Genomic DNA, 26,878 nt, shown 5'->3' on the forward strand with positions numbered 1-26,878 from the left:
GTTGCATATATACAAGTATTTTCAGCTCTTCAATCCTTCATATACCGTTACAAACAGGGGCGCAACAACTAAATTTCCAAAAGGGGGGCAATATACCTTTCCCCCGGGAAAATTTGTATTTTAAGGTGGAAAATGGTGCTATTTAAGCAGTTTTATTATCTAAAAATTGATTACACAGCACTTTCTTTGCCCCCGTTTGCCCCCACTTCAAGATTTCAGAGGGGGGGGGGGGGGGGGGGCAAAATACCCTTCCCCCCCCCCCCCTGTTGATGCGCCACTGGTTACAAAGAGAATCACTGAACTAGGTTCTCAGTGCTGCGCCCTGGCATGTACATCCCAGACGCTCGCGCAGGGGCTGCAGTGTGGCCAACTGGACAGCACCGCCGCGGAGACGCCGCGATGCTGCAGTTGCGGTGGCGCCAGGCCGCCAGGCAGGCCGTGACGGGATGTTGACTTACCGGGAGGGGGCACAGCGGCCACCTGCCAGGGGATTATCCCTGTAGCGACACGCTAATGACACAGCTGTGGCGCGCCAGTCGCCCGTCGTCGCCAGCTCGTCGCAGACCGCCACGCTCACGTGAGTCATGCCAACTTGGCGATAACTAGGGGGGAAATAAACAAAAAAGGATTTTATGGGAAAATATTTTTTTTTAGGGAATTTTATGAATGTTTGACTCAGAATGTCTGTAATTTAATTAGACAGATTTAAATTAAAATATAATATGTAGTTAGATATATTATTATTTTGATTAATCAATAATGCTCAGCAATAAATTATTACAAAATTAAATTGTATGAAGTGATTTAAAATTTTTTATCACATTAGAAGTTAGCGTATTTAAGTCTGAATTTAGGGAATTTTAAAATATGCTCGAGGGAAAAATTTCGGCCAGTTGGCAACACTGGGAGCTGCACATTTGCAGGCACTGTACAAGCGCGGGCAGATAGCGCTATCTGTTGGGTGCACCCTGAACTACTAGCAGTACACGGGCGGGAGGTTCCAATTCTCTGTGTTAGGTTGGATTTATAATGTTCATCTAACTACAGTCGACTAATTTGCTTAGCAACGGAGATTTAAACTGTGTGAGAACACTTAATGCAATTTTGTAATAGAAAAGCATATTCTATATAAATGAGTAGAAATGAAAATTTTCTGGAACGCCACACTACAATAATATATCGATATTAAAATTAAGCGGAATGAATTTCACTGGTTTGTTTGCCTGATAATAGCTTATGCATTACTTCTCCCAGTGAGTATAGGTATACTAGTATGACATTATGAAAGCTACACTATAGTGGATGGGCCCAAAACAACAAGGTCTCAGTCTCGGCAATTAGAGTTGTTCCCCCGTGTCAGCAGGACACTCCACGCGAGAGCTCCGTCACTGCAGCAGTGAGTCTGCACGGCGCGTCTGAAGGCAGTTCCCACTCGCCCTGCGCTAACCAGCGCACAGGGGGCGTAGTCCGGGGGAACTGCAAGCGGCCCGAAGATCTGCGCGTGGTCATCTCTCGATACGGCGCGCGTATGTTGTGTACTGCCCACACTTTGACCTGCATGCTTGCAATAAGCATAGAACTATAAAATATTCAGTCAGTTTTTTTTTACGTTTATCAACCCCGTCTCACAGTCTCGATTTTAAAAGATAAGCAGGCCCCATCAGAGAGGGGAATGTTAGTTCCAGGGGGTCCTACCCCCCCACCCACCCCCTCTTCGGGCTGGGGGGGGAACTACACCCACCTTCTCGGGATGAGGGGGGGGGGGGGTGGAACTACACCCATAGGGAGAACCACTACACTGTTAAAAATGTCCACCTTTATTTTACGAATAACACTGTGTACAAGTTAACAAGGGAATTTGCAAAATGTACAGCTATCTTCGTAAACTTACGAACATTGAGTTCATTTAGTTTGAACATGAACATGAATACGAAATAATATTATTGGTATATTAACGAACAATTATAAATCTGATCAAGTCTACAGTAAGAATACCCACATTTTGTTTAGCCGTTACTGTAATTTCCAGCAAAGCAGCCGCCACGCGGCGCTTTTCAATGGCAGTGGCGACGTACACCTAGCAGACCCCTGTAGGACTAGCAAGCGTGACACTATTACACTCCCTCAGCGACACTCGCCCGAGAGTTGTCATTGTAGTACACTCCCTCAGCGACAATCGCCCGAGAGTTGTCATTGTCGTACACTCCCTCAGCGACAATCGCCCGAGAGTTGTCATTGTCGTACACTCCCTCAGCGACACTCGCCCGAGAGTTGTCATTGTCGTACACTCCCTCAGCGACACTCGCCCGAGAGTTATCATTGTCGTACACTCCCTCAGCGACACTCGCCCGAGAGTTGTCATTGTCGTACACTCCCTCAGCGACACTCGCCCGAGAGTGGTCATTGTCGTACACTCCCTCAGCGACACTCGCCCGAGAGTTGTCATTGTCGTACACTCCCTCAGCGACACTCGCCCGAGAGTTGTCATTGTCGTACACTCCCTCAGCGACACTCGCCCGAGAGTGGTCATTGTCGTACACTCCCTCAGCGACACTCGCCCGAGAGTTGTCATTGTAGTACACTCCCTCAGCGAAAATCGCCCGAGAGTTGTCATTGTCGTACACTCCCTCAGCGACACTCGCCCGAGAGTTATCATTGTCGTACACTCCCTCAGCGACACTCGCCCGAGAGTTATCATTGTCGTACACTCCCTCAGCGACACTCGCCCGAGAGTTGACATTGTCGTACACTCCCTCAGCTACACTCGCCCGAGAGTTATCATTGTCGTACACTCCCTCAGCGACACTCGCCCGAGAGTTATCATTGTCGTACACTCCCTCAGCGACACTCGCCCGAGAGTTGACATTGTCGTACACTCCCTCAGCGACACTCGCCCGAGAGTTGTCATTGTCGTACACTCCCTCAGCTACACTCGCCCGAGAGTTGACATTGTCGTACACTCCCTCAGCGACACTCGCCCGAGAGTTGTCATTGTCGTACACTCCCTCAGCGACACTCGCCCGAGAGTTGTCATTGGCGTACACTCCCTCAGCGACACTCGCCCGAGAGTTGACATTGTCGTACACTCCCTCAGCGACACTCGCCCGAGAGTTGTCATTGTCGTACACTCCCTCAGCTACACTCGCCCGAGAGTTGACATTGTCGTACACTCCCTCAGCGACACTCGCCCGAGAGTTGTCATTGTCGTACACTCCCTCAGCTACACTCGCCCGAGAGTTGACATTGTCGTACACTCCCTCAGCGATACTCGCCCGAGAGTTGACATTGTCGTACACTCCCTCAGCGACACTCGCCCGAGAGTTGTCATTGTCGTACACTCCCTCAGCTACACTCGCCCGAGAGTTGTCATTGTCGTACACTCCCTCAGCGACACTCGCCCGAGAGTTATCATTGTCGTACACTCCCTGAGCGACAATCGCCCGAGAGTTGTCATTGTCGTACACTCCCTCAGCGACACTCGCCCGAGAGTTGTCATTGTCGTACACTCCCTCAGCGACACTCGCCCGAGAGTGGTCATTGTCGTACACTCCCTCAGCGACACTCGCCCGAGAGTTGTCATTGTAGTACACTCCCTCAGCGAAAATCGCCCGAGAGTTGTCATTGTCGTACACTCCCTCAGCGACACTCGCCCGAGAGTTATCATTGTCGTACACTCCCTCAGCGACACTCGCCCGAGAGTTATCATTGTCGTACACTCCCTCAGCGACACTCGCCCGAGAGTTGACATTGTCGTACACTCCCTCAGCTACACTCGCCCGAGAGTTATCATTGTCGTACACTCCCTCAGCGACACTCGCCCGAGAGTTATCATTGTCGTACACTCCCTCAGCGACACTCGCCCGAGAGTTGACATTGTCGTACACTCCCTCAGCGACACTCGCCCGAGAGTTGTCATTGTCGTACACTCCCTCAGCTACACTCGCCCGAGAGTTGACATTGTCGTACACTCCCTCAGCGACACTCGCCCGAGAGTTGTCATTGTCGTACACTCCCTCAGCGACACTCGCCCGAGAGTTGTCATTGTCGTACACTCCCTCAGCGACACTCGCCCGAGAGTTGACATTGTCGTACACTCCCTCAGCGACACTCGCCCGAGAGTTGTCATTGTCGTACACTCCCTCAGCTACACTCGCCCGAGAGTTGACATTGTCGTACACTCCCTCAGCGACACTCGCCCGAGAGTTGTCATTGTCGTACACTCCCTCAGCTACACTCGCCCGAGAGTTGTCATTGTCGTACACTCCCTCAGCTACACTCGCCCGAGAGTTGACATTGTCGTACACTCCCTCAGCGATACTCGCCCGAGAGTTGACATTGTCGTACACTCCCTCAGCGACACTCGCCCGAGAGTTGTCATTGTCGTACACTCCCTCAGCTACACTCGCCCGAGAGTTGTCATTGTCGTACACTCCCTCAGCGACACTCGCCCGAGAGTTATCATTGTCGTACACTCCCTGAGCGACAATCGCCCGAGAGTTGTCATTGTCGTACACTCCCTCAGCGACACTCGCCCGAGAGTTGTCATTGTCGTACACTCCCTCAGCGACACTCGCCCGAGAGTTATCATTGTCGTACACTCCCTCAGCGACAATCGCCCGAGAGTTGACATTGTCGTACACTACCTCAGCGACAATCGCCCGAGAGTGGTCATTGTCGTACACTCCCTCAGCGACAATCGCCCGAGAGTTGTCATTGTCGTACACTCCCTCAGCGACACTCGCCCGAGAGTTGTCATTGTCGTACACTCTCTCAGCGACAATCGCCCGAGAGTTGTCATTGTCGTACATTCCCTCAGCGACACTCGCCCGAGAGTTATCATTATCGTACACTCCCTCAGCGACACTCGCCCGAGAGTTGTCATTGTCGTACACTCCCTCAGCGACACTCGCCCGAGAGTTGTCATTGTCGTACACTCCCTCAGCGACAATCGCCCGAGAGTTGTCATTGTCGTACACTCCCTCAGCGACAGTCGCCGAGAGTTGTCATTGTCGTACACTCTCTCAGCGACAATCGCCCGAGAGTTGTCATTGTCGTACATTCCCTCAGCGACACTCGCCCGAGAGTTATCATTGTCGTACACTCCCTCAGCGACACTCGCCCGAGAGTTGTCATTGTCGTACACTCCCTCAGCGTCACACGCCCGAGAGTTGTCATTGTCGTACACTCCCTCAGCGACACTCGCCCGAGAGTTGTCATTGTAGTACACTCCCTCAGCGACACTCGCCCGAGAGTTGTCATTGTCGTACACTTTCTCAGCGACACTCGCCCGAGAGTTGTCATTGTCGTACACTCCCTCAGCGACACTCGCCCGAGAGTTGTCATTGTCGTACACTCCCTCACAGACACTCGCCCGAGAGTGGACATTGTCGTACAGTCCCTGAGCGACACACGCCCGAAAGTTGTAATTGTCGTACACTACCTCAGCAACACTCGCCCGAGAGTTGTCATTGTCGTACACTCCCTCAGCGACACTCGCCCGAGAGTTGTCATTGTCGTACACTCCCTCACAGACACTCGCCCGAGAGTGGACATTGTCGTACAGTCCCTGAGCGACACACGCCCGAAAGTTGTAATTGTCGTACACTCCCTCAGCGACACTCGCCCGAAAGTTGACATTGTCGTACAGCTCCTCAGCGACACTCGCCCGAGAGTGGTCATTGTCGTACTGTCCCTCAGCGACACTCGCCCGAGAGTTGTCATTGTAGTACACTACCTCAGCGACAATCGCCCGAGATATGTCATTGTCGTACACTCCCTCAGCGACACTCGCCCGAGAGTTGTCATTGTCGTACACTCCCTCAGCGACACTCGCCCGAGAGTGGTCATTGTCGTACAGTCCCTGAGAAACACTCGCCCGAGAGTTAACATTGTCGTACAGTCCCTGAGCGACACTCGCCCGAAAGTTGACATTGTTGTACAGCTCCTCAGCGACACTCGCCCGAGAGTGGTCATTGTCGTACTGTCCCTCAGCGACACTCGCCCGAGAGTTGTCATTGTAGTACACTACCTCAGCGACAATCGCCCGAGAATTGTCATTGTCTTACACTCCCTCAACGACACTCGCCAGAGAGTTGTCATTGTCGTACACTCCCTCAGCGACACTCGCCCGAGAGATGTCATTGTCGTACACTCCCTCAGCGACACTCGCCCGAGAGTTGTCATTGTCGTACACTCCCTCAGCGACACTCGCCCGAGAGTGGTCATTGTCGTACAGTCCCTGAGCGACACTCGCCCGAGAGTTAACATTGTCGTACAGTCCCTGAGCGACACTCGCCCGAGAGTTGTCATTGTCGTACAGTCCCTGAGCGACACTCGCCCGAGAGTTAACATTGTCGTACAGTCCCTGAGCGACACTCTCGAGAGAGTGGTCAATGTCGTACACTACCTCAGCGACACTCGCCCGAGAGTTATCATTGTCGTACACTCCCTCAGCGACACTCGCCCCAAAGTTGTCATTGTCGTACACTCCCTCAGCGACACTCGCCCGAGAGTTGTCATTGTCGTACACTCCCTCAGCGACACTCGCCCGAGAGTTGACATTGTCGTACAGTCCCTCAGCGACACTCGCCCGAGAGTGGTCATTGTCGTACAGTCCCTGAGCGACACTTGCCCGAGAGTTGACAATGTCGTACACTCCCTCAGCGACACTCGCCCGAGAGTGGTCATTGTCGTTCACTCCCTCAGCGACACTCGCCCGAGAGTTGTCATTGTCGTACACTTCTCAGCGACACTCGCCCGAGAGTTGTCATTGTCGTACACTCCCTCAGCGACACTCGCCCGAGAGTGGTCATTGTCGAACATTCCCTCAGCGACACTCGCCCGAGAGTTGTCATTGTCGTACACTCCCTCAGCGACACTCGCCCGAGAGTTGTCATTGTCGTACACTCCCTCAGCGACACTCGCCCGAGAGTTGACATTGTCGTACAGTCCCTCAGCGACACTCGCCCGAGAGTGGTCATTGTCGTACAGTCCCTGAGCGACACTTGCCCGAGAGTTGACAATGTCGTACACTCCCTCAGCGACACTCGCCCGAGAGTTGACATTGTCGTACAGTCCCTGAGCGACACTCGCCCGAGAGTGGTCATTGTCGTACAGTCCCTCAGCGACACTCGCCCAAAAGTTGTCATTGTCTTACAGTCCCTGAGCGACACTCGCCCGAGAGTGGTCATTGTCGTACAGTCCCTGAGCGACACTCGCCCAAAAGTTGTCATTGTCCTACACTCCCTCAGCGACACTCGCCCGAGAGTTAACATTGTCGTACAGTCCCTGAGCGACACTCGCCCGAGAGTGGTCATTGTCGTACAGTCCCTGAGCGACACTCGCCCGAGAGTTGACATTGTCGTACACTCCCTCAGCGACACTCGCCCGAGAGTTGTCATTGTCGCACACTCCCTCAGCGACACTCGCCCGAGAGTTGACATTATCGTACACTCCCTCAGCGACACTCGCCCGAGAGTTGTCATTGTCGTACACTCCCTCAGCGACACTCGCCCGAGAGTTGTCATTGTCGTACACTCCCTCAGCGACACTCGCCCGAGAGTTGTCATTGTCGTACACTCCCTCAGCGACACTCGCCCGAGAGTGGTCATTGTCGTACAGTCCCTGAATAACACTCGCCCGAGAGTTGTCATTGTAGTACAGTCCCTGAGCGACACTCGCCCGAGAGTTGACATTGTCGTACAGTCCCTGAGCGACACTCGCCCGAGAGTTGTCATTGTAGTACAGTCCCTGAGCGACACTCGCCCGAAGGTTGTCATTGTCGTACAGTCCCTGAGCGACACTTGCCCGAGAGTTGTCATTGTCGTACAGTCCCTGAGCGACACTCGCCAGAGATTTGTCATTGTCGTAGACTCCCTCAGCGACATTCGCCCGAGAGTTGTCATTGTCGTACACTCCCTCAGCGACATTCGCCCTAAAGTTGTCATTGTCGTACACTCCCTGAGCGACACTCTCCAGAGAATTGTCATTGTCTTACACTCCCTCAACGACACTCGCCAGAGAGTTGTCATTGTCGTACACTCCCTCAGCGACACTCGCCCGAGAGATGTCATTGTCGTACACTCCCTCAGCGACACTCGCCCGAGAGTTGTCATTGTCGTACACTCCCTCAGCGACACTCGCCCGAGAGTGGTCATTGTCGTACAGTCCCTGAGCGACACTCGCCCGAGAGTTAACATTGTCGTACAGTCCCTGAGCGACACTCGCCCGAGAGTTGTCATTGTCGTACAGTCCCTGAGCGACACTCGCCCGAGAGTTAACTTTGTCGTACAGTCCCTGAGCGACACTCTCGAGAGAGTGGTCATTGTCGTACACTACCTCAGCGACACTCGCCCGAGAGTTATCATTGTCGTACACTCCCTCAGCGACACTCGCCCCAAAGTTGTCATTGTCGTACACTCCCTCAGCGACACTCGCCCGAGAGTTGTCATTGTCGTACACTCCCTCAGCGACACTCGCCCGAGAGTTGTCATTGTCGTACACTTCTCAGAGACACTCGCCCGAGAGTTGTCATTGTCGTACACTCCCTCAGCGACACTCGCCCGAGAGTGGTCATTGTCGAACACTCCCTCAGCGACACTCGCCCGAGAGTTGTCATTGTCGTACACTCCCTCAGCGACACTCGCCCGAGAGTTGTCATTGTCGTACACTCCCTCAGCGACACTCGCCCGAGAGTTGACATTGTCGTACAGTCCCTCAGCGACACTCGCCCGAGAGTGGTCATTGTCGTACAGTCCCTGAGCGACACTTGCCCGAGAGTTGACATTGTCGTACACTCCCTCAGCGACACTCGCCCGAGAGTTGACATTGTCGTACAGTCCCTGAGCGACACTCGCCCGAGAGTGGTCATTGTCGTACAGTCCCTCAGCGACACTCGCCCAAAAGTTGTCATTGTCTTACAGTCCCTGAGCGACACTCGCCCGAGAGTGGTCATTGTCGTACAGTCCCTGAGCGACACTCGCCCAAAAGTTGTCATTGTCCTACACTCCCTCAGCGACACTCGCCCGAGAGTTAACATTGTCGTACAGTCCCTGAGCGACACTCGCCCGAGAGTGGTCATTGTCGTACAGTCCCTGAGCGACACTCGCCCGAGAGTTGACATTGTCGTACACTCCCTCAGCGACACTCGCCCGAGAGTTGTCATTGTCGCACACTCCCTCAGCGACACTCGCCCGAGAGTTGACATTATCGTACACTCCCTCAGCGACACTCGCCCGAGAGTTGTCATTGTCGTACACTCCCTCAGCGACACTCGCCCGAGAGTTGTCATTGTCGTACACTCCCTCAGCGACACTCGCCCGAGAGTTGTCATTGTCGTACACTCCCTCAGCGACACTCGCCCGAGAGTGGTCATTGTCGTACAGTCCCTGAATAACACTCGCCCGAGAGTTGTCATTGTAGTACAGTCCCTGAGCGACACTCGCCCGAGAGTTGACATTGTCGTACAGTCCCTGAGCGACACTCGCCCGAGAGTTGTCATTGTAGTACAGTCCCTGAGCGACACTCGCCCGAAGGTTGTCATTGTCGTACAGTCCCTGAGCGACACTTGCCCGAGAGTTGTCATTGTCGTACAGTCCCTGAGCGACACTCGCCAGAGATTTGTCATTGTCGTAGACTCCCTCAGCGACATTCGCCCGAGAGTTGTCATTGTCGTACACTCCCTCAGCTACATTCGCCCTAAAGTTGTCATTGTCGTACACTCCCTGAGCGACACTCTCCAGAGAGTGGTCATTGTCGTACACTCCCTCAGCGACACTCGCCCAAAACTTGACATTGTCGTACACTCCCTCAGCGACACTCGCCCGAGAGTTGTCATTGTCGTACACTCTCTCAGCGACACTCGCCCGAGAGTTGTCATTGTCGTACACTCCCTCAGCGACACTCGCCAGAGAGTTGTCATTGTCGTACACTCCCTCAGCGACACTCGCCCGAGAGTTGTCATTTTCGTACACTCCCTCAGCGACACTCGCCCGAGAGTGGTCATTGTCGTACAGTCCCTGAGCGACACTCGCCCGAGAGTTGTCATTGTCGTACAGTCCCTGAGCGACACTCGCCCAAAAGTTGTCATTGTCGTACAGTCCCTGAGCGACACTTGCCCGAGAGTTGTCATTGACGTACACTCCCTCACCGACACTCGCCCGAGAGTTGTCATTGTCGTACACTCCCTCAGCGACACTCGCCCGAGAGTTGTCATTGTCGTACACTCCCTCAGCGACACTCGCCCGAGAGTTGTCATTGTCGTACACTCCCTCACAGACAATCGCTTGAGAGTGGACATTGTCGTACAGTCCCTGAGCGACACTCGCCCGAGAGTTGTCATTGTCGTACACTCCCTCAGCGACACTCAACAAGAGTTGTCATTGTCGTACACTCCCTCAGCGACACTCGCCCGAAAGTTGACATTGTCGTACAGCTCCTCAGCGACACTCGCCCGAGAGTGGTCATTGTCGTACTGTCCCTCAGCGACACTCGCCCGAGAGTTGTCAAAGTAGTACACTCCCTCAGCGACAATCGCCCGAAAATTGTCATTGTCTTACACTCCCTCAGCGACACTCGCCCGAGAGTTGTCATTGTCGTACACTCCCTCAGCGACACTCGCCCGAGAGTTGTCATTGTCGTACACTCCCTCAGCGACACTCGCCCGAGAGTTGTCATTGTCGTACACTCCCTCAGCGACAATCGCCCGAGAGTGGTCATTGTCGTACAGTCCCTGAGCGACACTCGCCCGAGAGTTAACATTGTCGTACAGTCCCTGAGCGTCACTCTCCAGAGAGTGGTCATTGTCGTACACTACCTCAGCTACACTCGCCCGAGAGTTGACATTGTCGTACACTCCTTCAGCGACACTCGCCCGAGAGTTGTCATTGTCGTACACTCCCTCAGTGACACTCGCCCGAGAGTTGTCATTGTCGTACACTCCCTCAGCGACACTCGCCCGAGAGTTGTCATTGTCGTACACTCCCTCACAGACACTCGCCCGAGAATTAACATTGTCGTACAGTCCCTGAGCGACACTCGCCCGAGAGTTGTCATTGTCGTACAGTCCCTGAGCGACACTCGCCCGAGAGTTAACATTGTCGTACAGTCCCTGAGCGACACTCTCCAGAGAGTGGTCATTGTCGTACACTACCTCAGCTACACTCGTCCGAGAGTTGACATTGTCGTACACTCCCTCAGCGACACTCGCCCGAGAGTTGTCATTGTCGTACACTCCCTCAGCGACACTCGCCCGAGAGTTGTCATTGTCGTACACTCCCTCACAGACACTCGTCCGAGAGTTGTCATTGTCGTACACTCCCTCACAGACACTCGCCCGAGAGTGGACATTGTCGTACAGTCCCTGAGTGACACTCGCCAGAAAGTTGTAATTGTCGTACACTCCCTCAGCGACACTCGCCCGAGAGTTGTCATTGTCGTACACTCCCTCAGCGACACTCGCCCGAAAGTTGACATTGTCGTACAGCTCCTCAGCGACACTCGCCCGAGAGTGGTCATTGTCGTACTGTCCCTCAGCGACACTCGCCCGAGAGTTGTCATTGTAGTACACTACCTCAGCGACAATCGCCCGAGAATTGTCATTGTCTTACACTCCCTCAGCGACACTCGCCCGAAAGTTGACATTGTCGTACAGCTCCTCAGCGACACTCGCCCGAGAGTGGTCATTGTCGTACTGACCCTCAGCGACACTCGCCCGAGAGTTGTCATTGTAGTACACTACCTCAGCGACAATCGCCCGAGAATTGTCATTGTCTTACACTCCCTCAGCGACACTCGCCCGAGAGTTGTCATTGTCGTACACTCCCTCAGCGACACTCGCCCGATAGTTGTCATTGTCGTACAGTCCCTGAGCGACACTCGCCCAAAAGTTGTCATTGTCGTACAGTCCCTGAGCGACACTTGCCCGAGAGTTGTCATTGACGTACACTCCCTCACCGACACTCGCCCGAGAATTAACATTGTCGTACAGTCCCTGAGCGACACTCGCCCGAGAGTTGTCATTGTCGTACAGTCCCTGAGCGACACTCGCCCGAGAGTTAACATTGTCGTACAGTCCCTGAGCGACACTCTCCAGAGAGTGGTCAATGTCGTACACTACCTCAGCTACACTCGCCCGAGAGTTGACATTGTCGTACACTCCCTCAGCGACACTCGCCCGAGAGTTGTCATTGTCGTACACTCCCTCAGCGACACTCGCCCGAGAGTTGTAATTGTCGTACACTCCCTCAGCGACACTCGCCCGAGAGTTGTCATTGTCGTACACTCCCTCACAGACACTCGCCCGAGAGTGGACATTGTCGTACAGTCCCTGAGCGACACTCGCCCGAAAGTTGTAATTGTCGTACACTTCCTCAGCGACACTCGCCCGAGAGTTGTCATTGTCGTACACTCCCTCAGCGACACTCGCCCGAAAGTTGACATTGTCGTACAGCTCCTCAGCGACACTCGACCGAGAGTGGTCATTGTCGTACTGTCCCTCAGCGACACTCGCCCGAGAGTTGTCATTGTAGTACACTACCTCAGCGACAATCGCCCGAGAATTGTCATTGTCTTACACTCCCTCATCGACACTCGCCCGAGAGTTGTCATTGTCGTACACTCCCTCAGCGACACTCGCCCGAAAGTTGTCATTGTCGTACACTCCCTCCAGACACTCGCCCGAGAGTTGTCATTGTCGTACACTCCCTCAGCGACGCTCGCCCGAGAGTGGTCATTGTCGTACAGTCCCTGAGCGACACTCGCCTGAGAGTTAACATTGTCGTACAGTCCCTGAGCGACACTCGCCCGAGAGTTGTCATTGTCGTACAGTCCCTGAGCGACACTCGCCCGAGTGTTAACATTGTCGTACAGTCCCTGAGCGACACTCTCCAGAGAGTGGTCATTGTCGTACACTACCTCAGCGACACTCGCCCGAGAGTTGACATTGTCGTACACTCCCTCAGCGACACTCGCCCGAGAGTTGTCATTGTCGTACATTCCCTCAGCGACACTCGCCCGAGAGTTGTCATTGTCGTACACTCCCTCAGCGACACTCGCCCGAGAGTTGTCATTGTCGTACACTCCCTCAGCGACACTCGCCCGAGAGTTGTCATTGTCGTACACTCCCTCAGCGACACTCGCCCGAGAGTGGTCATTGTCGTTCACTCCCTCAGCGACACTCGCCCGAGAGTTGTCATTGTCGTACACTCCCTCAGCGACACTCGCCCGAGAGTTGTCATTGTCGTACACTCCCTCAGCGACACTCGCCCGAGAGTTGACATTGTCGTACAGTCCCTCAGCGACACTCGCCCGAGTGTGGTCATTGTGGTACAGTCCCTGAGCGACACTTGCCCGAGAGTTGACATTGTCGTACACACCCTCAGCGACACTCGCCCGAGAGTTGACATTGTCGTACAGTCCCTGAGCGACACTCGCCCGAGAGTGGTCATTGTCGTACAGTCCCTGAGCGACACTCGCCCAAAAGTTGTCATTGTCGTACAGTCCCTGAGCGACACTCGCCCGAGAGTGGTCATTGTCGTACAGTCCCTGAGCGACACTCGCCCAAAAGTTGTCATTGTCGTACACTCCCTCAGCGACACTCGCCCGAGAGTTAACATTGTCGTACAGTCCCTGAGCGACACTCGCCCGAGAGTGGTCATTGTCGTACAGTCCCTGAGCGACACTCGCCCGCGAGATGACATTGTCGTACACTCTCTCAGCGACACTCGCCCGAGAGTTGTCATTGTCGTACACTCCCTCAGCGACACTCGCCCGAGAGTTGACATTGTCGTACACTCCCTCAGCGACACTCGCCCGAGAGTTGTCATTGTCGTACACTCCCTCAGCGACACTCGCCCGAAAGTTGACATTGTCGTACAGCTCCTCAGCGACACTCGCCCGAGAGTGGTCATTGTCGTACTGTCCCTCAGCGACACTCGCCCGAGAGTTGTCATTGTAGTACACTACCTCAGCGACAATCGCCCGAGAATTGTCATTGTCTTACACTCCCTCAGCGACACTCGCCAGAGAGTTGTCATTGTCGTACACTCCCTCAGCGACACTCGCCCGAGAGTTGTCACTGTCGTACACTCCCTCAGCGACACTCGCCCGAGAGTTGTCATTGTCGTACACTCCCTCAGCGACACTCGCCCGAGAGTGGTCATTGTCGTACAGTCCCTGAGCGACACTCGCCCGAGAGTTGTCATTGTCGTACAGTCCCTGAGCGACACTCGCCCGAGAGTTAACATTGTCGTACAGTCCCTGAGCGACACTCTCCAGAGAGTGGTCATTGTCGTACACTACCTCAGCGACACTCGCCCGAGAGTTGTCATTGTCGTACACTCCCTCAGCGACACTCGCCCGAGAGTTGTCATTGTCGTACACTCCCTCAGCGACACTCGCCCGAGAGTTGTCATTGTCGTACAGTCCCTGAGCGACACTCGCCCGAGAGTTGTCATTGTCGTACAGTCCCTGAGCGACACTCGCCCGAGAGTTAACATTGTCGTACAGTCCCTGAGCGACACTCTCCAGAGAGTGGTCATTGTCGTACACTACCTCAGCGACACTCGCCCGAGAGTTGACATTGTCGTACAGCTCCTCAGCGACACTCGCCCGAGAGTTGTCATTGTCGTACACTCCCTCAGCGACACTCGCCCGAGAGTTGTCATTGTAATACACTCCCTCAGCGACACTCGCCCGAGAGTTGCCATTGTCGTACACTCCCTCAGCGACACTCGCCCGAGAGTTGTCATTGTCGTACACTCCCTCAGCGACACTCGCCCGAGAGTGGTCATTGTCGTACACTCCCTCAGCGGCACTCGCCCGAGAGTTGTCATTGTCGTACACTCCCTCAGCGACACTCGCCCGAGAGTTGACCTTGTCGTACAGCTCCTCAGCGACACTCGCCCGAGAGTGGTCATTGTCGTACTGTCCCTCAGCGACACTCGCCCGAGAGTTGTCATTGTCGTACACTCCCTCAGTAACACTCGCCCGAGAGTTGTCATTGTCGTACACTCCCTCAGCGACACTCGCCCGAGAGTTGACATTGTCCTACAGCTCCTCAGCGACACTCGCCCGAGAGTGGTCATTGTCGTACACTCCCTCAGCGACACTCGCCCAAAACTTGACATTGTCGTACACTCCCTCAGCGACACTCGCCCGAGAGTTGTCATTGTCGTACACTCCCTCAGCGACACTCGCCCGAGAGTTGTCATTGTCGTACACTCCCTCAGCGACACTCGCCCGAGAGTTGTCATTGTCGTACACTCCCTCAGCGACACTCGCCCGAGAGTTGTCATTGTCGTACACTCCCTCAGCGACACTCGCCCGAGAGTGGTCATTGTCGTACAGTCCCTGAGCGACACTCGCCCGAGAGTTGTCATTGTCGTACAGTCCCTGAGCGACACTCGCCCAAAAGTTGTCATTGTCGTACAGTCCCTGAGCGACACTTGCCCGAGAGTTGTCATTGACGTACACTCCCTCACCGACACTCGCCCGAGAGTTGTCATTGTCGTACACTCCCTCAGCGACACTCGCCCGAGAGTTGTAATTGTCGTACACTCCCTCAGCGACACTCGCCCGAGAGTTGTCATTGTCGTACACTCCCTCACAGACAATCGCTTGAGAGTGGACATTGTCGTACAGTCCCTGAGCGACACTCGCCCGAGAGTTGTCATTGTCGTACACTCCCTCAGCGACACTCAACAAGAGTTGTCATTGTCGTACACTCCCTCAGCGACACTCGCCCGAAAGTTGACATTGTCGTACAGCTCCTCAGCGTCACTCGCCCGAGAGTGGTCATTGTCGTACTGTCCCTCAGCGACACTCGCCCGAGAGTTGTCAAAGTAGTACACTCCCTCAGCGACAATCGCCCGAAAATTGTCATTGTCTTACACTCCCTCAGCGACACTCGCCCGAGAGTTGTCATTGTCGTACACTCCCTCAGCGACACTCGCCCGAGACTTGTCATTGTCGTACACTCCCTCAGCGACTCTCGCCCGAGAGTTGTCATTGTCGTACACTCCCTCAGCGACAATCGCCCGAGAGTGGTCATTGTCGTACAGTCCCTGAGCGACACTCGCCCGAGAGTTAACATTGTCGTACAGTCCCTGAGCGTCACTCTCCAGAGAGTGGTCATTGTCGTACACTACCTCAGCTACACTCGCCCGAGAGTTGACATTGTCGTACACTCCTTCAGCGACACTCGCCCGAGAGTTGTCATTGTCGTACACTCCCTCAGCGACACTCGCCCGAGAGTTGTCATTGTCGTACACTCCCTCAGCGACACTCGCCCGAGAGTTGTCATTGTCGTACACTCCCTCACAGACACTCGCCCGAGAATTAACATTGTCGTACAGTCCCTCCGCGACACTCGCCCGAGAGTTGTCATTGTCGTACAGTCCCTGAGCGACACTTGCCCGAGAGTTAACATTGTCGTACAGTCCCTGAGCGACACTCTCCAGAGAGTGGTCATTGTCGTACACTACCTCAGCTACACTCGTCCGAGAGTTGACATTGTCGTACACTCCCTCAGCGACACTCGCCCGAGAGTTGTCATTGTCGTACACTCCCTACAGACACTCGTCCGAGAGTTGTCATTGTCGTACACTCCCTCACAGACACTCGCCCGAGAGTGGACATTGTCGTACAGTCCCTGAGTGACACTCGCCCGAAAGTTGTAATTGTCGTACACTCCCTCAGCGACACTCGCCCGAGAGTTGTCATTGTCGTACACTCCCTCAGCGACACTCGCCCGAAAGTTGACATTGTCGTACAGCTCCTCAGCGACACTCGCCCGAGAGTGGTCATTGTCGTACTGTCCCTCAGCGACACTCGCCCGAGAGTTGTCATTGTAGTACACTACCTCAGCGACAATCGCCCGAGAATTGTCATTGTCTTACACTCCCTCAGCGACACTCGCCCGAAAGTTGACATTGTCGTACAGCTCCTCAGCGACACTCGCCCGAGAGTGGTCATTGTCGTACTGACCCTCAGCGACACTCGCCCGAGAGTTGTCATTGTAGTACACTACCTCAGCGACAATCGCCCGAGAATTGTCATTGTCTTACACTCCCTCAGCGACACTCGCCCGAGAGTTGTCATTGTCGTACACTCCCTCAGCGACACTCGCCCGATAGTTGTCATTGTCGTACAGTCCCTGAGCGACACTCGCCCAAAAGTTGTCATTGTCGTACAGTCCCTGAGCGACACTTGCCCGAGAGTTGTCATTGACGTACACTCCCTCACCGACACTCGCCCGAGAATTAACATTGTCGTACAGTCCCTGAGCGACACTCGCCCGAGAGTTGTCATTGTCGTACAGTCCCTGAGCGACACTCGCCCGAGAGTTAACATTGTCGTACAGTCCCTGAGCGACACTCTCCAGAGAGTGGTCAATGTCGTACACTACCTCAGCTACACTCGCCCGAGAGTTGACATTGTCGTACACTCCCTCAGCGACACTCGCCCGAGAGTTGTCATTGTCGTACACTCCCTCAGCGACACTCGCCCGAGAGTTGTAATTGTCGTACACTCCCTCAGCGACACTCGCCCGAGAGTTGTCATTGTCGTACACTCCCTCACAGACACTCGCCCGAGAGTGGACATTGTCGTACAGTCCCTGAGCGACACTCGCCCGAAAGTTGTAATTGTCGTACACTCCCTCAGCGACACTCGCCCGAGAGTTGTCATTGTCGTACACTCTCTCAGCGACACTCGCCCGAAAGTTGACATTGTCGTACAGCTCCTCAGCGACACTCGACCGAGAGTGGTCATTGACGTACTGTCCCTCAGCGACACTCGCCCGAGAGTTGTCATTGTAGTACACTACCTCAGCGACAATCGCCCGAGAATTGTCATTGTCTTACACTCCCTCAGCGACACTCGCCCGAGAGTTGTCATTGTCGTACACTCCCTCAGCGACACTCGCCCGAAAGTTGTCATTGTCGTACACTCCCTCCAGACACTCGCCCGAGAGTTGTCATTGTCGTACACTCCCTCAGCGACGCTCGCCCGAGAGTGGTCATTGTCGTACAGTCCCTGAGCGACACTCGCCTGAGAGTTAACATTGTCGTACAGTCCCTGAGCGACACTCGCCCGAGAGTTGTCATTGTCGTACAGTCCCTGAGCGACACTCGCCCGAGTGTTAACATTGTCGTACAGTCCCTGAGCGACACTCTCCAGAGAGTGGTCATTGTCGTACACTCCCTCAGCGACACTCGCCCGAGAGTGGTCATTGTCGTTCACTCCCTCAGCGACACTCGCCCGAGAGTTGTCATTGTCGTACACTCCCTCAGCGACACTCGCCCGAGAGTTGTCATTGTCGTACACTCCCTCAGCGACACTCGCCCGAGAGTTGACATTGTCGTACAGTCCCTCAGCGACACTCGCCTGAGTGTGGTCATTGTGGTACAGTCCCTGAGCGACACTTGCCCGAGAGTTGACATTGTCGTACACACCCTCAGCGACACTCGCCCGAGAGTTGACATTGTCGTACAGTCCCTGAGCGACACTCGCCCGAGAGTGGTCATTGTCGTACAGTCCCTGAGCGACACTCGCCCAAAAGTTGTCATTGTCGTACAGTCCCTGAGCGACACTCGCCCGAGAGTGGTCATTGTCGTACAGTCCCTGAGCGACACTCGCCCAAAAGTTGTCATTGTCGTACACTCCCTCAGCGACACTCGCCCGAGAGTTAACATTGTCGTACAGTCCCTGAGCGACACTCGCCCGAGAGTGGTCATTGTCGTACAGTCCCTGAGCGACACTCGCCCGCGAGATGACATTGTCGTACACTCTCTCAGCGACACTCGCCCGAGAGTTGTCATTGTCGTACACTCCCTCAGCGACACTCGCCCGAGAGTTGACATTGTCGTACACTCCCTCAGCGACACTCGCCCGAGAGTTGTCATTGTCGTACACTCCCTCAGCGACACTCGCCCGAAAGTTGACATTGTCGTACAGCTCCTCAGCGACACTCGCCCGAGAGTGGTCATTGTCGTACTGTCCCTCAGCGACACTCGCCCGAGAGTTGTCATTGTAGTACACTACCTCAGCGACAATCGCCCGAGAATTGTCATTGTCTTACACTCCCTCAGCGACACTCGCCAGAGAGTTGTCATTGTCGTACACTCCCTCAGCGACACTCGCCCGAGAGTTGTCACTGTCGTACACTCCCTCAGCGACACTCGCCCGAGAGTTGTCATTGTCGTACACTCCCTCAGCGACACTCGCCCGAGAGTGGTCATTGTCGTACAGTCCCTGAGCGACACTCGCCCGAGAGTTGTCATTGTCGTACAGTCCCTGAGCGACACTCGCCCGAGATTTAACATTGTCGTACAGTCCCTGAGCGACACTCTCCAGAGAGTGGTCATTGTCGTACACTACCTCAGCGACACTCGCCCGAGAGTTGTCATTGTCGTACACTCCCTCAGCGACACTCGCCCGAGAGTTGTCATTGTCGTACACTCCCTCAGCGACACTCGCCCGAGAGTTGTCATTGTCGTACAGTCCCTGAGCGACACTCGCCCGAGAGTTGTCATTGTCGTACAGTCCCTGAGCGACACTCGCCCGAGAGTTAACATTGTCGTACAGTCCCTGAGCGACACTCTCCAGAGAGTGGTCATTGTCGTACACTACCTCAGCGACACTCGCCCGAGAGTTGACATTGTCGTACAGCTCCTCAGCGACACTCGCCCGAGAATTGTCATTGTCGTACACTCCCTCAGCGACACTCGCCCGAGAGTTGTCATTGTAATACACTCCCTCAGCGACACTCGCCCGAGAGTTGCCATTGTCGTACACTCCCTCAGCGACACTCGCCCGAGAGTTGTCATTGTCGTACACTCCCTCAGCGACACTCGCCCGAGAGTGGTCATTGTCGTACACTCCCTCAGCGGCACTCGACCGAGAGTTGTCATTGTCGTACACTCCCTCAGCGACACTCGCCCGAGAGTTGACATTGTCGTACAGCTCCTCAGCGACACTCGCCCGAGAGTGGTCATTGTCGTACTGTCCCTCAGCGACACTCGCCCGAGAGTTGTCATTGTCGTACACTCCCTCAGTAACACTCGCCCGAGAGTTGTCATTGTCGTACACTCCCTCAGCGACACTCGCCCGAGAGTTGACATTGTCCTACAGCTCCTCAGCGACACTCGCCCGAGAGTGGTCATTGTCGTACTGTCCCTCAGCGAAACTCGCCCGAGAGTTGTCATTGTCGTACACTCCCTCAGCGACACTCGCCCGAGATTTGTCATTGTCGTACACTCCCTCAGCGACACTCGCCCGAGAGTGGTCATTGTCGTACACTCCCTCAGCGGCACTCGCCCGAGAGTTGTCATTGTCGTACACTCCCTCAGCGACACTCGCCCGAGAGTTGTCATTGTCGTACACTCCCTCAGCGACACTCGCCCGAGAGTGGTCATTGTCGTACACTCCCTCAGCGGCACTCGCCCGAGAATTGTCATTGTCGTACACTCCCTCAGCGACACTCGCCCGAAAGTTGACATTGTCGTACAGCTCCTCAGCGACACTCGCCCGAGAGTGGTCATTGTCGTACTGTCCCTCAGCGACACTCGCCCGAGAGTTGTCATTGTAGTACACTACCTCAGCGACAATCGCCCGAGAATTGTCATTGTCTTACACTCCCTCAGCGACACTCGCCAGAGAGTTGTCATTGTCGTACACTCCCTCAGCGACACTCGCCCGAGAGTTGTCACTGTCGTACACTCCCTCAGCGACACTCGCCCGAGAGTTGTCATTGTCGTACACTCCCTCAGCGACACTCGCCCGAGAGTGGTCATTGTCGTACAGTCCCTGAGCGACACTCGCCCGAGAGTTGTCATTGTCGTACAGTCCCTGAGCGACACTCGCCCGAGAGTTAACATTGTCGTACAGTCCCTGAGCGACACTCTCCAGAGAGTGGTCATTGTCGTACACTACCTCAGCGACACTCGCCCGAGAGTTGTCATTGTCGTACACTCCCTCAGCGACACTCGCCCGAGAGTTGTCATTGTCGTACACTCCCTCAGCGACACTCGCCCGAGAGTCGTCATTGTCGTACAGTCCCTGAGCGAAACTCGCCCGAGAGTTGTCATTGTCGTACAGTCCCTGAGCGACACTCGCCCGAGAGTTAACATTGTCGTACAGTCCCTGAGCGACACTCTCCAGAGAGTGGTCATTGTCGTACACTACCTCAGCGACACTCGCCCGAGAGTGGTCATTGTCGTACACTCCCTCAGCGGCACTCGCCCGAGAGTTGTCATTGTCGTACACTCCCTCAGCGACACTCGCCCGAGAGTTGTCATTGTCGTACACTCCCTCAGCGACACTCGCCCGAAAGTTGACATTGTCGTACAGCTCCTCAGCGACACTCGCCCGAGAGTGGTCATTGTCGTACTGTCCCTCAGCGACACTCGCCCGAGAGTTGTCATTGTCGTACACTCCCTCAGCGGCACTCGCCCGAGAGTTGTCATTGTCGTACACTCCCTCAGCGACACTCGCCCGAGAGTTGACATTGTCGTACAGCTCCTCAGCGACACTCGCCCGAGAGTGGTCATTGTCGTACTGTCCCTCAGCGACACTCGCCCGAGAGTTGTCATTGTCGTACACTCCCTCAGCGATACTCGCCCGAGAGTTGTCATTGTCGTACACTCCCTCAGCGACACTCGCCCGAGAGTGGTCATTGTCGTACACTCCCTCAGCGGCACTCGCCCGAGAGTTGTCATTGTCGTACACTCCCTCAGCGACACTCGCCCGAGAGTTGTCATTGTCGTACACTCCCTCAGCGACACTCGCCCGAGAGTGGTCATTGTCGTACACTCTCTCAGCGGCACTCGCCCGAGAGTTGTCATTGTCGTACACTCCCTCAGCGACACTCGCCCGAAAGTTGACATTGTCGTACAGCTCCTCAGCGACACTCGCCCGAGAGTGGTCATTGTCGTACTGTCCCTCAGCGACACTCGCCCGAGAGTTGTCATTGTAGTACACTACCTCAGCGACAATCGCCCGAGAATTGTCATTGTCTTACACTCCCTCAGCGACACTCGCCAGAGAGTTGTCATTGTCGTACACTCCCTCAGCGACACTCGCCCGAGAGTTGTCACTGTCGTACACTCCCTCAGCGACACTCGCCCGAGAGTTGTCATTGTCGTACACTCCTTCAGCGACACTCGCCCGAGAGTGGTCATTGTCGTACAGTCCCTGAGCGACACTCGCCCGAGAGTTATCATTGTCGTACAGTCCCTGAGCGACACTCGCCCGAGAGTTAACATTGTCGTACAGTCCCTGAGCGACACTCTCCAGAGAGTGGTCATTGTCGTACACTACCTCAGCGACACTCGCCCGAGACTTGTCATTGTCGTACACTCCCTCAGCGACACTCGCCCGAGAGTTGTCATTGTCGTACACTCCCTCAGCGACACTCGCCCGAGAGTTGTCATTGTCGTACAGTCCCTGAGCGACACTCGCCCGAGAGTTGTCATTGTCGTACAGTCCCTGAGCGACACTCGCCCGAGAGTTAACATTGTCGTACAGTCCCTGAGCGACACTCTCCAGAGAGTGGTCATTGTCGTACACTACCTCAGCGACACTCGCCCGAGAGTTGACATTGTCGTACAGCTCCTCAGCGACACTCGCCCGAGAGTTGTCATTGTCGTACACTCCCTCAGCGACACTCGCCCGAGAGTTGTCATTGTAATACACTCCCTCAGCGACACTCGCCCGAGAGTTGCCATTGTCGTACACTCCCTCAGCGACACTCGCCCGAGAGTTGTCATTGTCGTACACTCCCTCAGCGACACTCGCCCGAGAGTGGTCATTGTCGTACACTCCCTCAGCGGCACTCGCCCGAGAGTTGTCATTGTCGTACACTCCCTCAGCGACACTCGCCCGAGAGTTGTCATTGTCGTACACTCCCTCAGCGACACTCGCCCGAGAGTTGACATTGTCGTACAGTCCCTCAGCGACACTCGCCTGGGAGTGGTCATTGTCGTACAGTCCCTGAGCGACACTTGCCCGAGAGTTGACATTGTCGTACACTCCCTCAGCGACACTCGCCCAAGAGTTGACATTGTCGTACAGTCCCTGAGCGTCACTCGCCCGAAAGTGGTCATTGTCGTACAGTCCCTCAGCGACACTCGCCCAAAAGTTGTCATTGTCGTACAGTCCCTGAGCGACACTCGCCCGAGAGTGGTCATTGTCGTACAGTCCCTGAGCGACACTCGCCCAAAAGTTGTCATTGTCCTACACTCCCTCAGCGACACTCGCCCGAGAGTTAACATTGTCGTACAGTCCCTGAGCGACACTCGCCCGAGAGTGGTCATTGTCGTACAGTCCCTGAGCGACACTCGCCCGAGAGTTGACATTGTCGTACACTCCCTAAACGACACTCGCCCGAGAGTTATCATTGTCGCACACTCCCTCAGCGACACTCGCCCGAGAGTTGTCATTGTCGTACACTCCCTCAGCGACACTCGCCCGAGAGTTGACATTGTCGTACACTCCCTCAGCGACACTCGCCCGAGAGTTGTCATTGTCGTACACTCCCTCAGCGACACTCGCCCGAGAGTGGTCATTGTCGTACAGTCCCTGAGCGACACTCGCCCGAGAGTTGTCATTGTAGTACAGTCCCTGAGCGACACTCGCCCGAGAGTTGACATTGTCGTACAGTCCCTGAGCGACACTCGCCCGAGAGTTGTCATTGTAGTACAGTCCCTGAGCGACACTCGCCCGAAGGTTGTCATTGTCGTACAGTCCCCGAGCGACACTTACCCGAGAGTTGTCATTGTCGTACAGTCCCTGAGCGACACTCGCCAGAGATTTGTCATTGTCGTAGACTCCCTCAGCGACATTCGCCCGAGAGTTGTCATTGTCGTACACTCCCTCAGCGACATTCGCCCGAGAGTTGTCATTGTCGTACAGTCCCTGAGCGACACTCGCCCGAGAGTTAACATTGTCGTACAGTCCCTGAGCGACACTCTTCAGAGAGTGGTCATTGTCGTACACTACCTCAGCGACACTCGCCCGAGAGTTGACATTGTCGTACACTCCCTCAGCGACACTCGCCCGAGTTGTCATTGTCGTACACTCCCTCAGCGACACTCGCCCGAGAGTTGTCATTGTCGTACACTCCCTCACAGACACTCGCCCGAGAGTGGACATTGTCGTACAGTCCCTGAGCGACAATCGCCCGAGAGTTAACATTGTCGTACACTCCCTCAGCGACACTCGCCCGAGAGTTGTCATTGTCGTACACTCCCTCAGCGACACTCCCCCAAATGTTGACATTGTCGTACAGCTCCTCAGCGACACTCGCCCGAGAGTGGTCATTGTCGTACTGTCCCTCAGCGACACTCGCCTTAGAGTTGTCATTGTAGTACACTCCCTCAGCGACAATCGCCCGAGAATTGTCATTGTCTTACACTCCCTCAGCGACACTCGCCCGAGAGTTGTCATTGTCGTACACTCCCTCAGCGACACTCGCCCGAGAGTTGTCATTGTCGTACACTCCCTCAGCGACACTCGCCCGAGAGTTGTAATTGTCGTACACTCCCTCAGCGACACTCGCCCGAGAGTGGTCATTGTCGTACAGTCCCTGAGCGACACTCGCCCGAGAGTGGTCATTGTCGTACAGTCCCTGAGCGACACTCGCCCGAGAGTTGACATTGTCGTACACTCCCTCAGCGACACTCGCCCGAGAGCTGTCATTGTCGTACAGTCCCTCAGCGACACTCGCCCGAGAGTTGTCATTGTCGTACACTCCCTCAGCGACAATCGCCCGAGAGTTGTCATTGTCGTACACTCCCTCAGCGACAATCGCCCGAGAGTTGTCATTGTCGTACACTCCCTCAGCGACACTCGCCCGAGAGTTGTCATTGTCGTACACTCCCTCAGCGACACTCGCCCGAGAGTTGTAATTGTCGTACACTCCCTCAGCGACACTCGCCCGAGAGTTGTCATTGTCGTACACTCCCTCACAGACACTCGCCCGAGAGTGGACATTGTCGTACAGTCCCTGAGCGACACTCGCCCGAAAGTTGTAATTGTCGTACACTCCCTCAGCGACACTCGCCCGAGAGTTGTCATTGTCGTACACTCCCTCAGCGACACTCGCCCGAAAGTTGACATTGTCGTACAGCTCCTCAGCGACACTCGACCGAGAGTGGTCATTGTCGTACTGTCCCTCAGCGACACTCGCCCGAGAGTTGTCATTGTAGTACACTACCTCAGCGACAATCGCCCGAGAATTGTCATTGTCTTACACTCCCTCAGCGACACTCGCCCGAGAGTTGTCATTGTCGTACACTCCCTCAGCGACACTCGCCCGAAAGTTGTCATTGTCGTACACTCCCTCCAGACACTCGCCCGAGAGTTGTCATTGTCGTACACTCCCTCAGCGACGCTCGCCCGAGAGTGGTCATTGTCGTACAGTCCCTGAGCGACACTCGCCTGAGAGTTAACATTGTCGTACAGTCCCTGAGCGACACTCGCCCGAGAGTTGTCATTGTCGTACAGTCCCTGAGCGACACTCGCCCGAGTGTTAACATTGTCGTACAGTCCCTGAGCGACACTCTCCAGAGAGTGGTCATTGTTGTACACTACCTCAGCGACACTCGCCCGAGAGTTGACATTGTCGTACACTCCCTCAGCGACACTCGCCCGAGAGTTGTCATTGTCGTACATTCCCTCAGCGACACTCGCCCGAGAGTTGTCATTGTCGTACACTCCCTCAGCGACACTCGCCCGAGAGTTGTCATTGTCGTACACTCCCTCACCGACACTCGCCCGAGAGTTGTCATTGTCGTACACTCCCTCAGCGACACTCGCCCGAGAGTGGTCATTGTCGTTCACTCCCTCAGCGACACTCGCCCGAGAGTTGTCATTGTCGTACACTCCCTCAGCGACACTCGCCCGAGAGTTGTCATTGTCGTACACTCCCTCAGCGACACTCGCCCGAGAGTTGACATTGTCGTACAGTCCCTCAGCGACACTCGCCCGAGTGTGGTCATTGTGGTACAGTCCCTGAGCGACACTTGCCCGAGAGTTGACATTGTCGTACACACCCTCAGCGACACTCGCCCGAGAGTTGACATTGTCGTACAGTCCCTGAGCGACACTCGCCCGAGAGTGGTCATTGTCGTACAGTCCCTGAGCGACACTCGCCCAAAAGTTGTCATTGTCGTACAGTCCCTGAGCGACACTCGCCCGAGAGTGGTCATTGTCGTACAGTCCCTGAGCGACACTCGCCCAAAAGTTGTCATTGTCGTACACTCCCTCAGCGACACTCGCCCGAGAGTTAACATTGTCGTACAGTCCCTGAGCGACACTCGCCCGAGAGTGGTCATTGTCGTACAGTCCCTGAGCGACACTCGCCCGCGAGATGACATTGTCGTACACTCTCTCAGCGACACTCGCCCGAGAGTTGTCATTGTCGTACACTCCCTCAGCGACACTCGCCCGAGAGTTGACATTGTCGTACACTCCCTCAGCGACACTCGCCCGAGAGTTGTCATTGTCGTACACTCCCTCAGCGACACTCGCCCGAAAGTTGACATTGTCGTACAGCTCCTCAGCGACACTCGCCCGAGAGTGGTCATTGTCGTACTGTCCCTCAGAGACACTCGCCCGAGAGTTGTCATTGTAGTACACTACCTCAGCGACAATCGCCCGAGAATTGTCATTGTCTTACACTCCCTCAGCGACACTCGCCAGAGAGTTGTCATTGTCGTACACTCCCTCAGCGACACTCGCCCGAGAGTTGTCACTGTCGTACACTCCCTCAGCGACACTCGCCCGAGAGTTGTCATTGTCGTACACTCCCTCAGCGACACTCGCCCGAGAGTGGTCATTGTCGTACAGTCCCTGAGCGACACTCGCCCGAGAGTTGTCA

At 55.0% G+C, this 26,878-nt stretch overlaps 1 protein-coding gene across 2 annotated transcripts in view; it reads left to right on the forward strand.

Annotated features, from left to right (window-relative positions):
* Positions 1-462: 462 nt before the first annotated feature.
* The window catches only part of LOC134536668 (T-cell acute lymphocytic leukemia protein 2-like), a 405,752-nt gene continuing 379,336 nt past the window's right edge, over positions 463-26,878 (forward strand). The window contains exons 1-2 of one of the 2 annotated variants that reach the window (XM_063376499.1): positions 517-577; positions 1,364-1,526. The gene's annotated coding sequence lies outside the window, so the exon portion shown is untranslated. Of the gene's footprint in view, positions 578-1,363; positions 1,527-26,878 lie in introns of both variants that reach the window. The other variant, XM_063376498.1, reaches the window with a different exon arrangement.

Source organism: Bacillus rossius, chromosome 11 (genome assembly GCF_032445375.1).
Source record: "Bacillus rossius redtenbacheri isolate Brsri chromosome 11, Brsri_v3, whole genome shotgun sequence".
NCBI classification, from domain to species: domain Eukaryota; kingdom Metazoa; phylum Arthropoda; class Insecta; order Phasmatodea; family Bacillidae; genus Bacillus; species Bacillus rossius.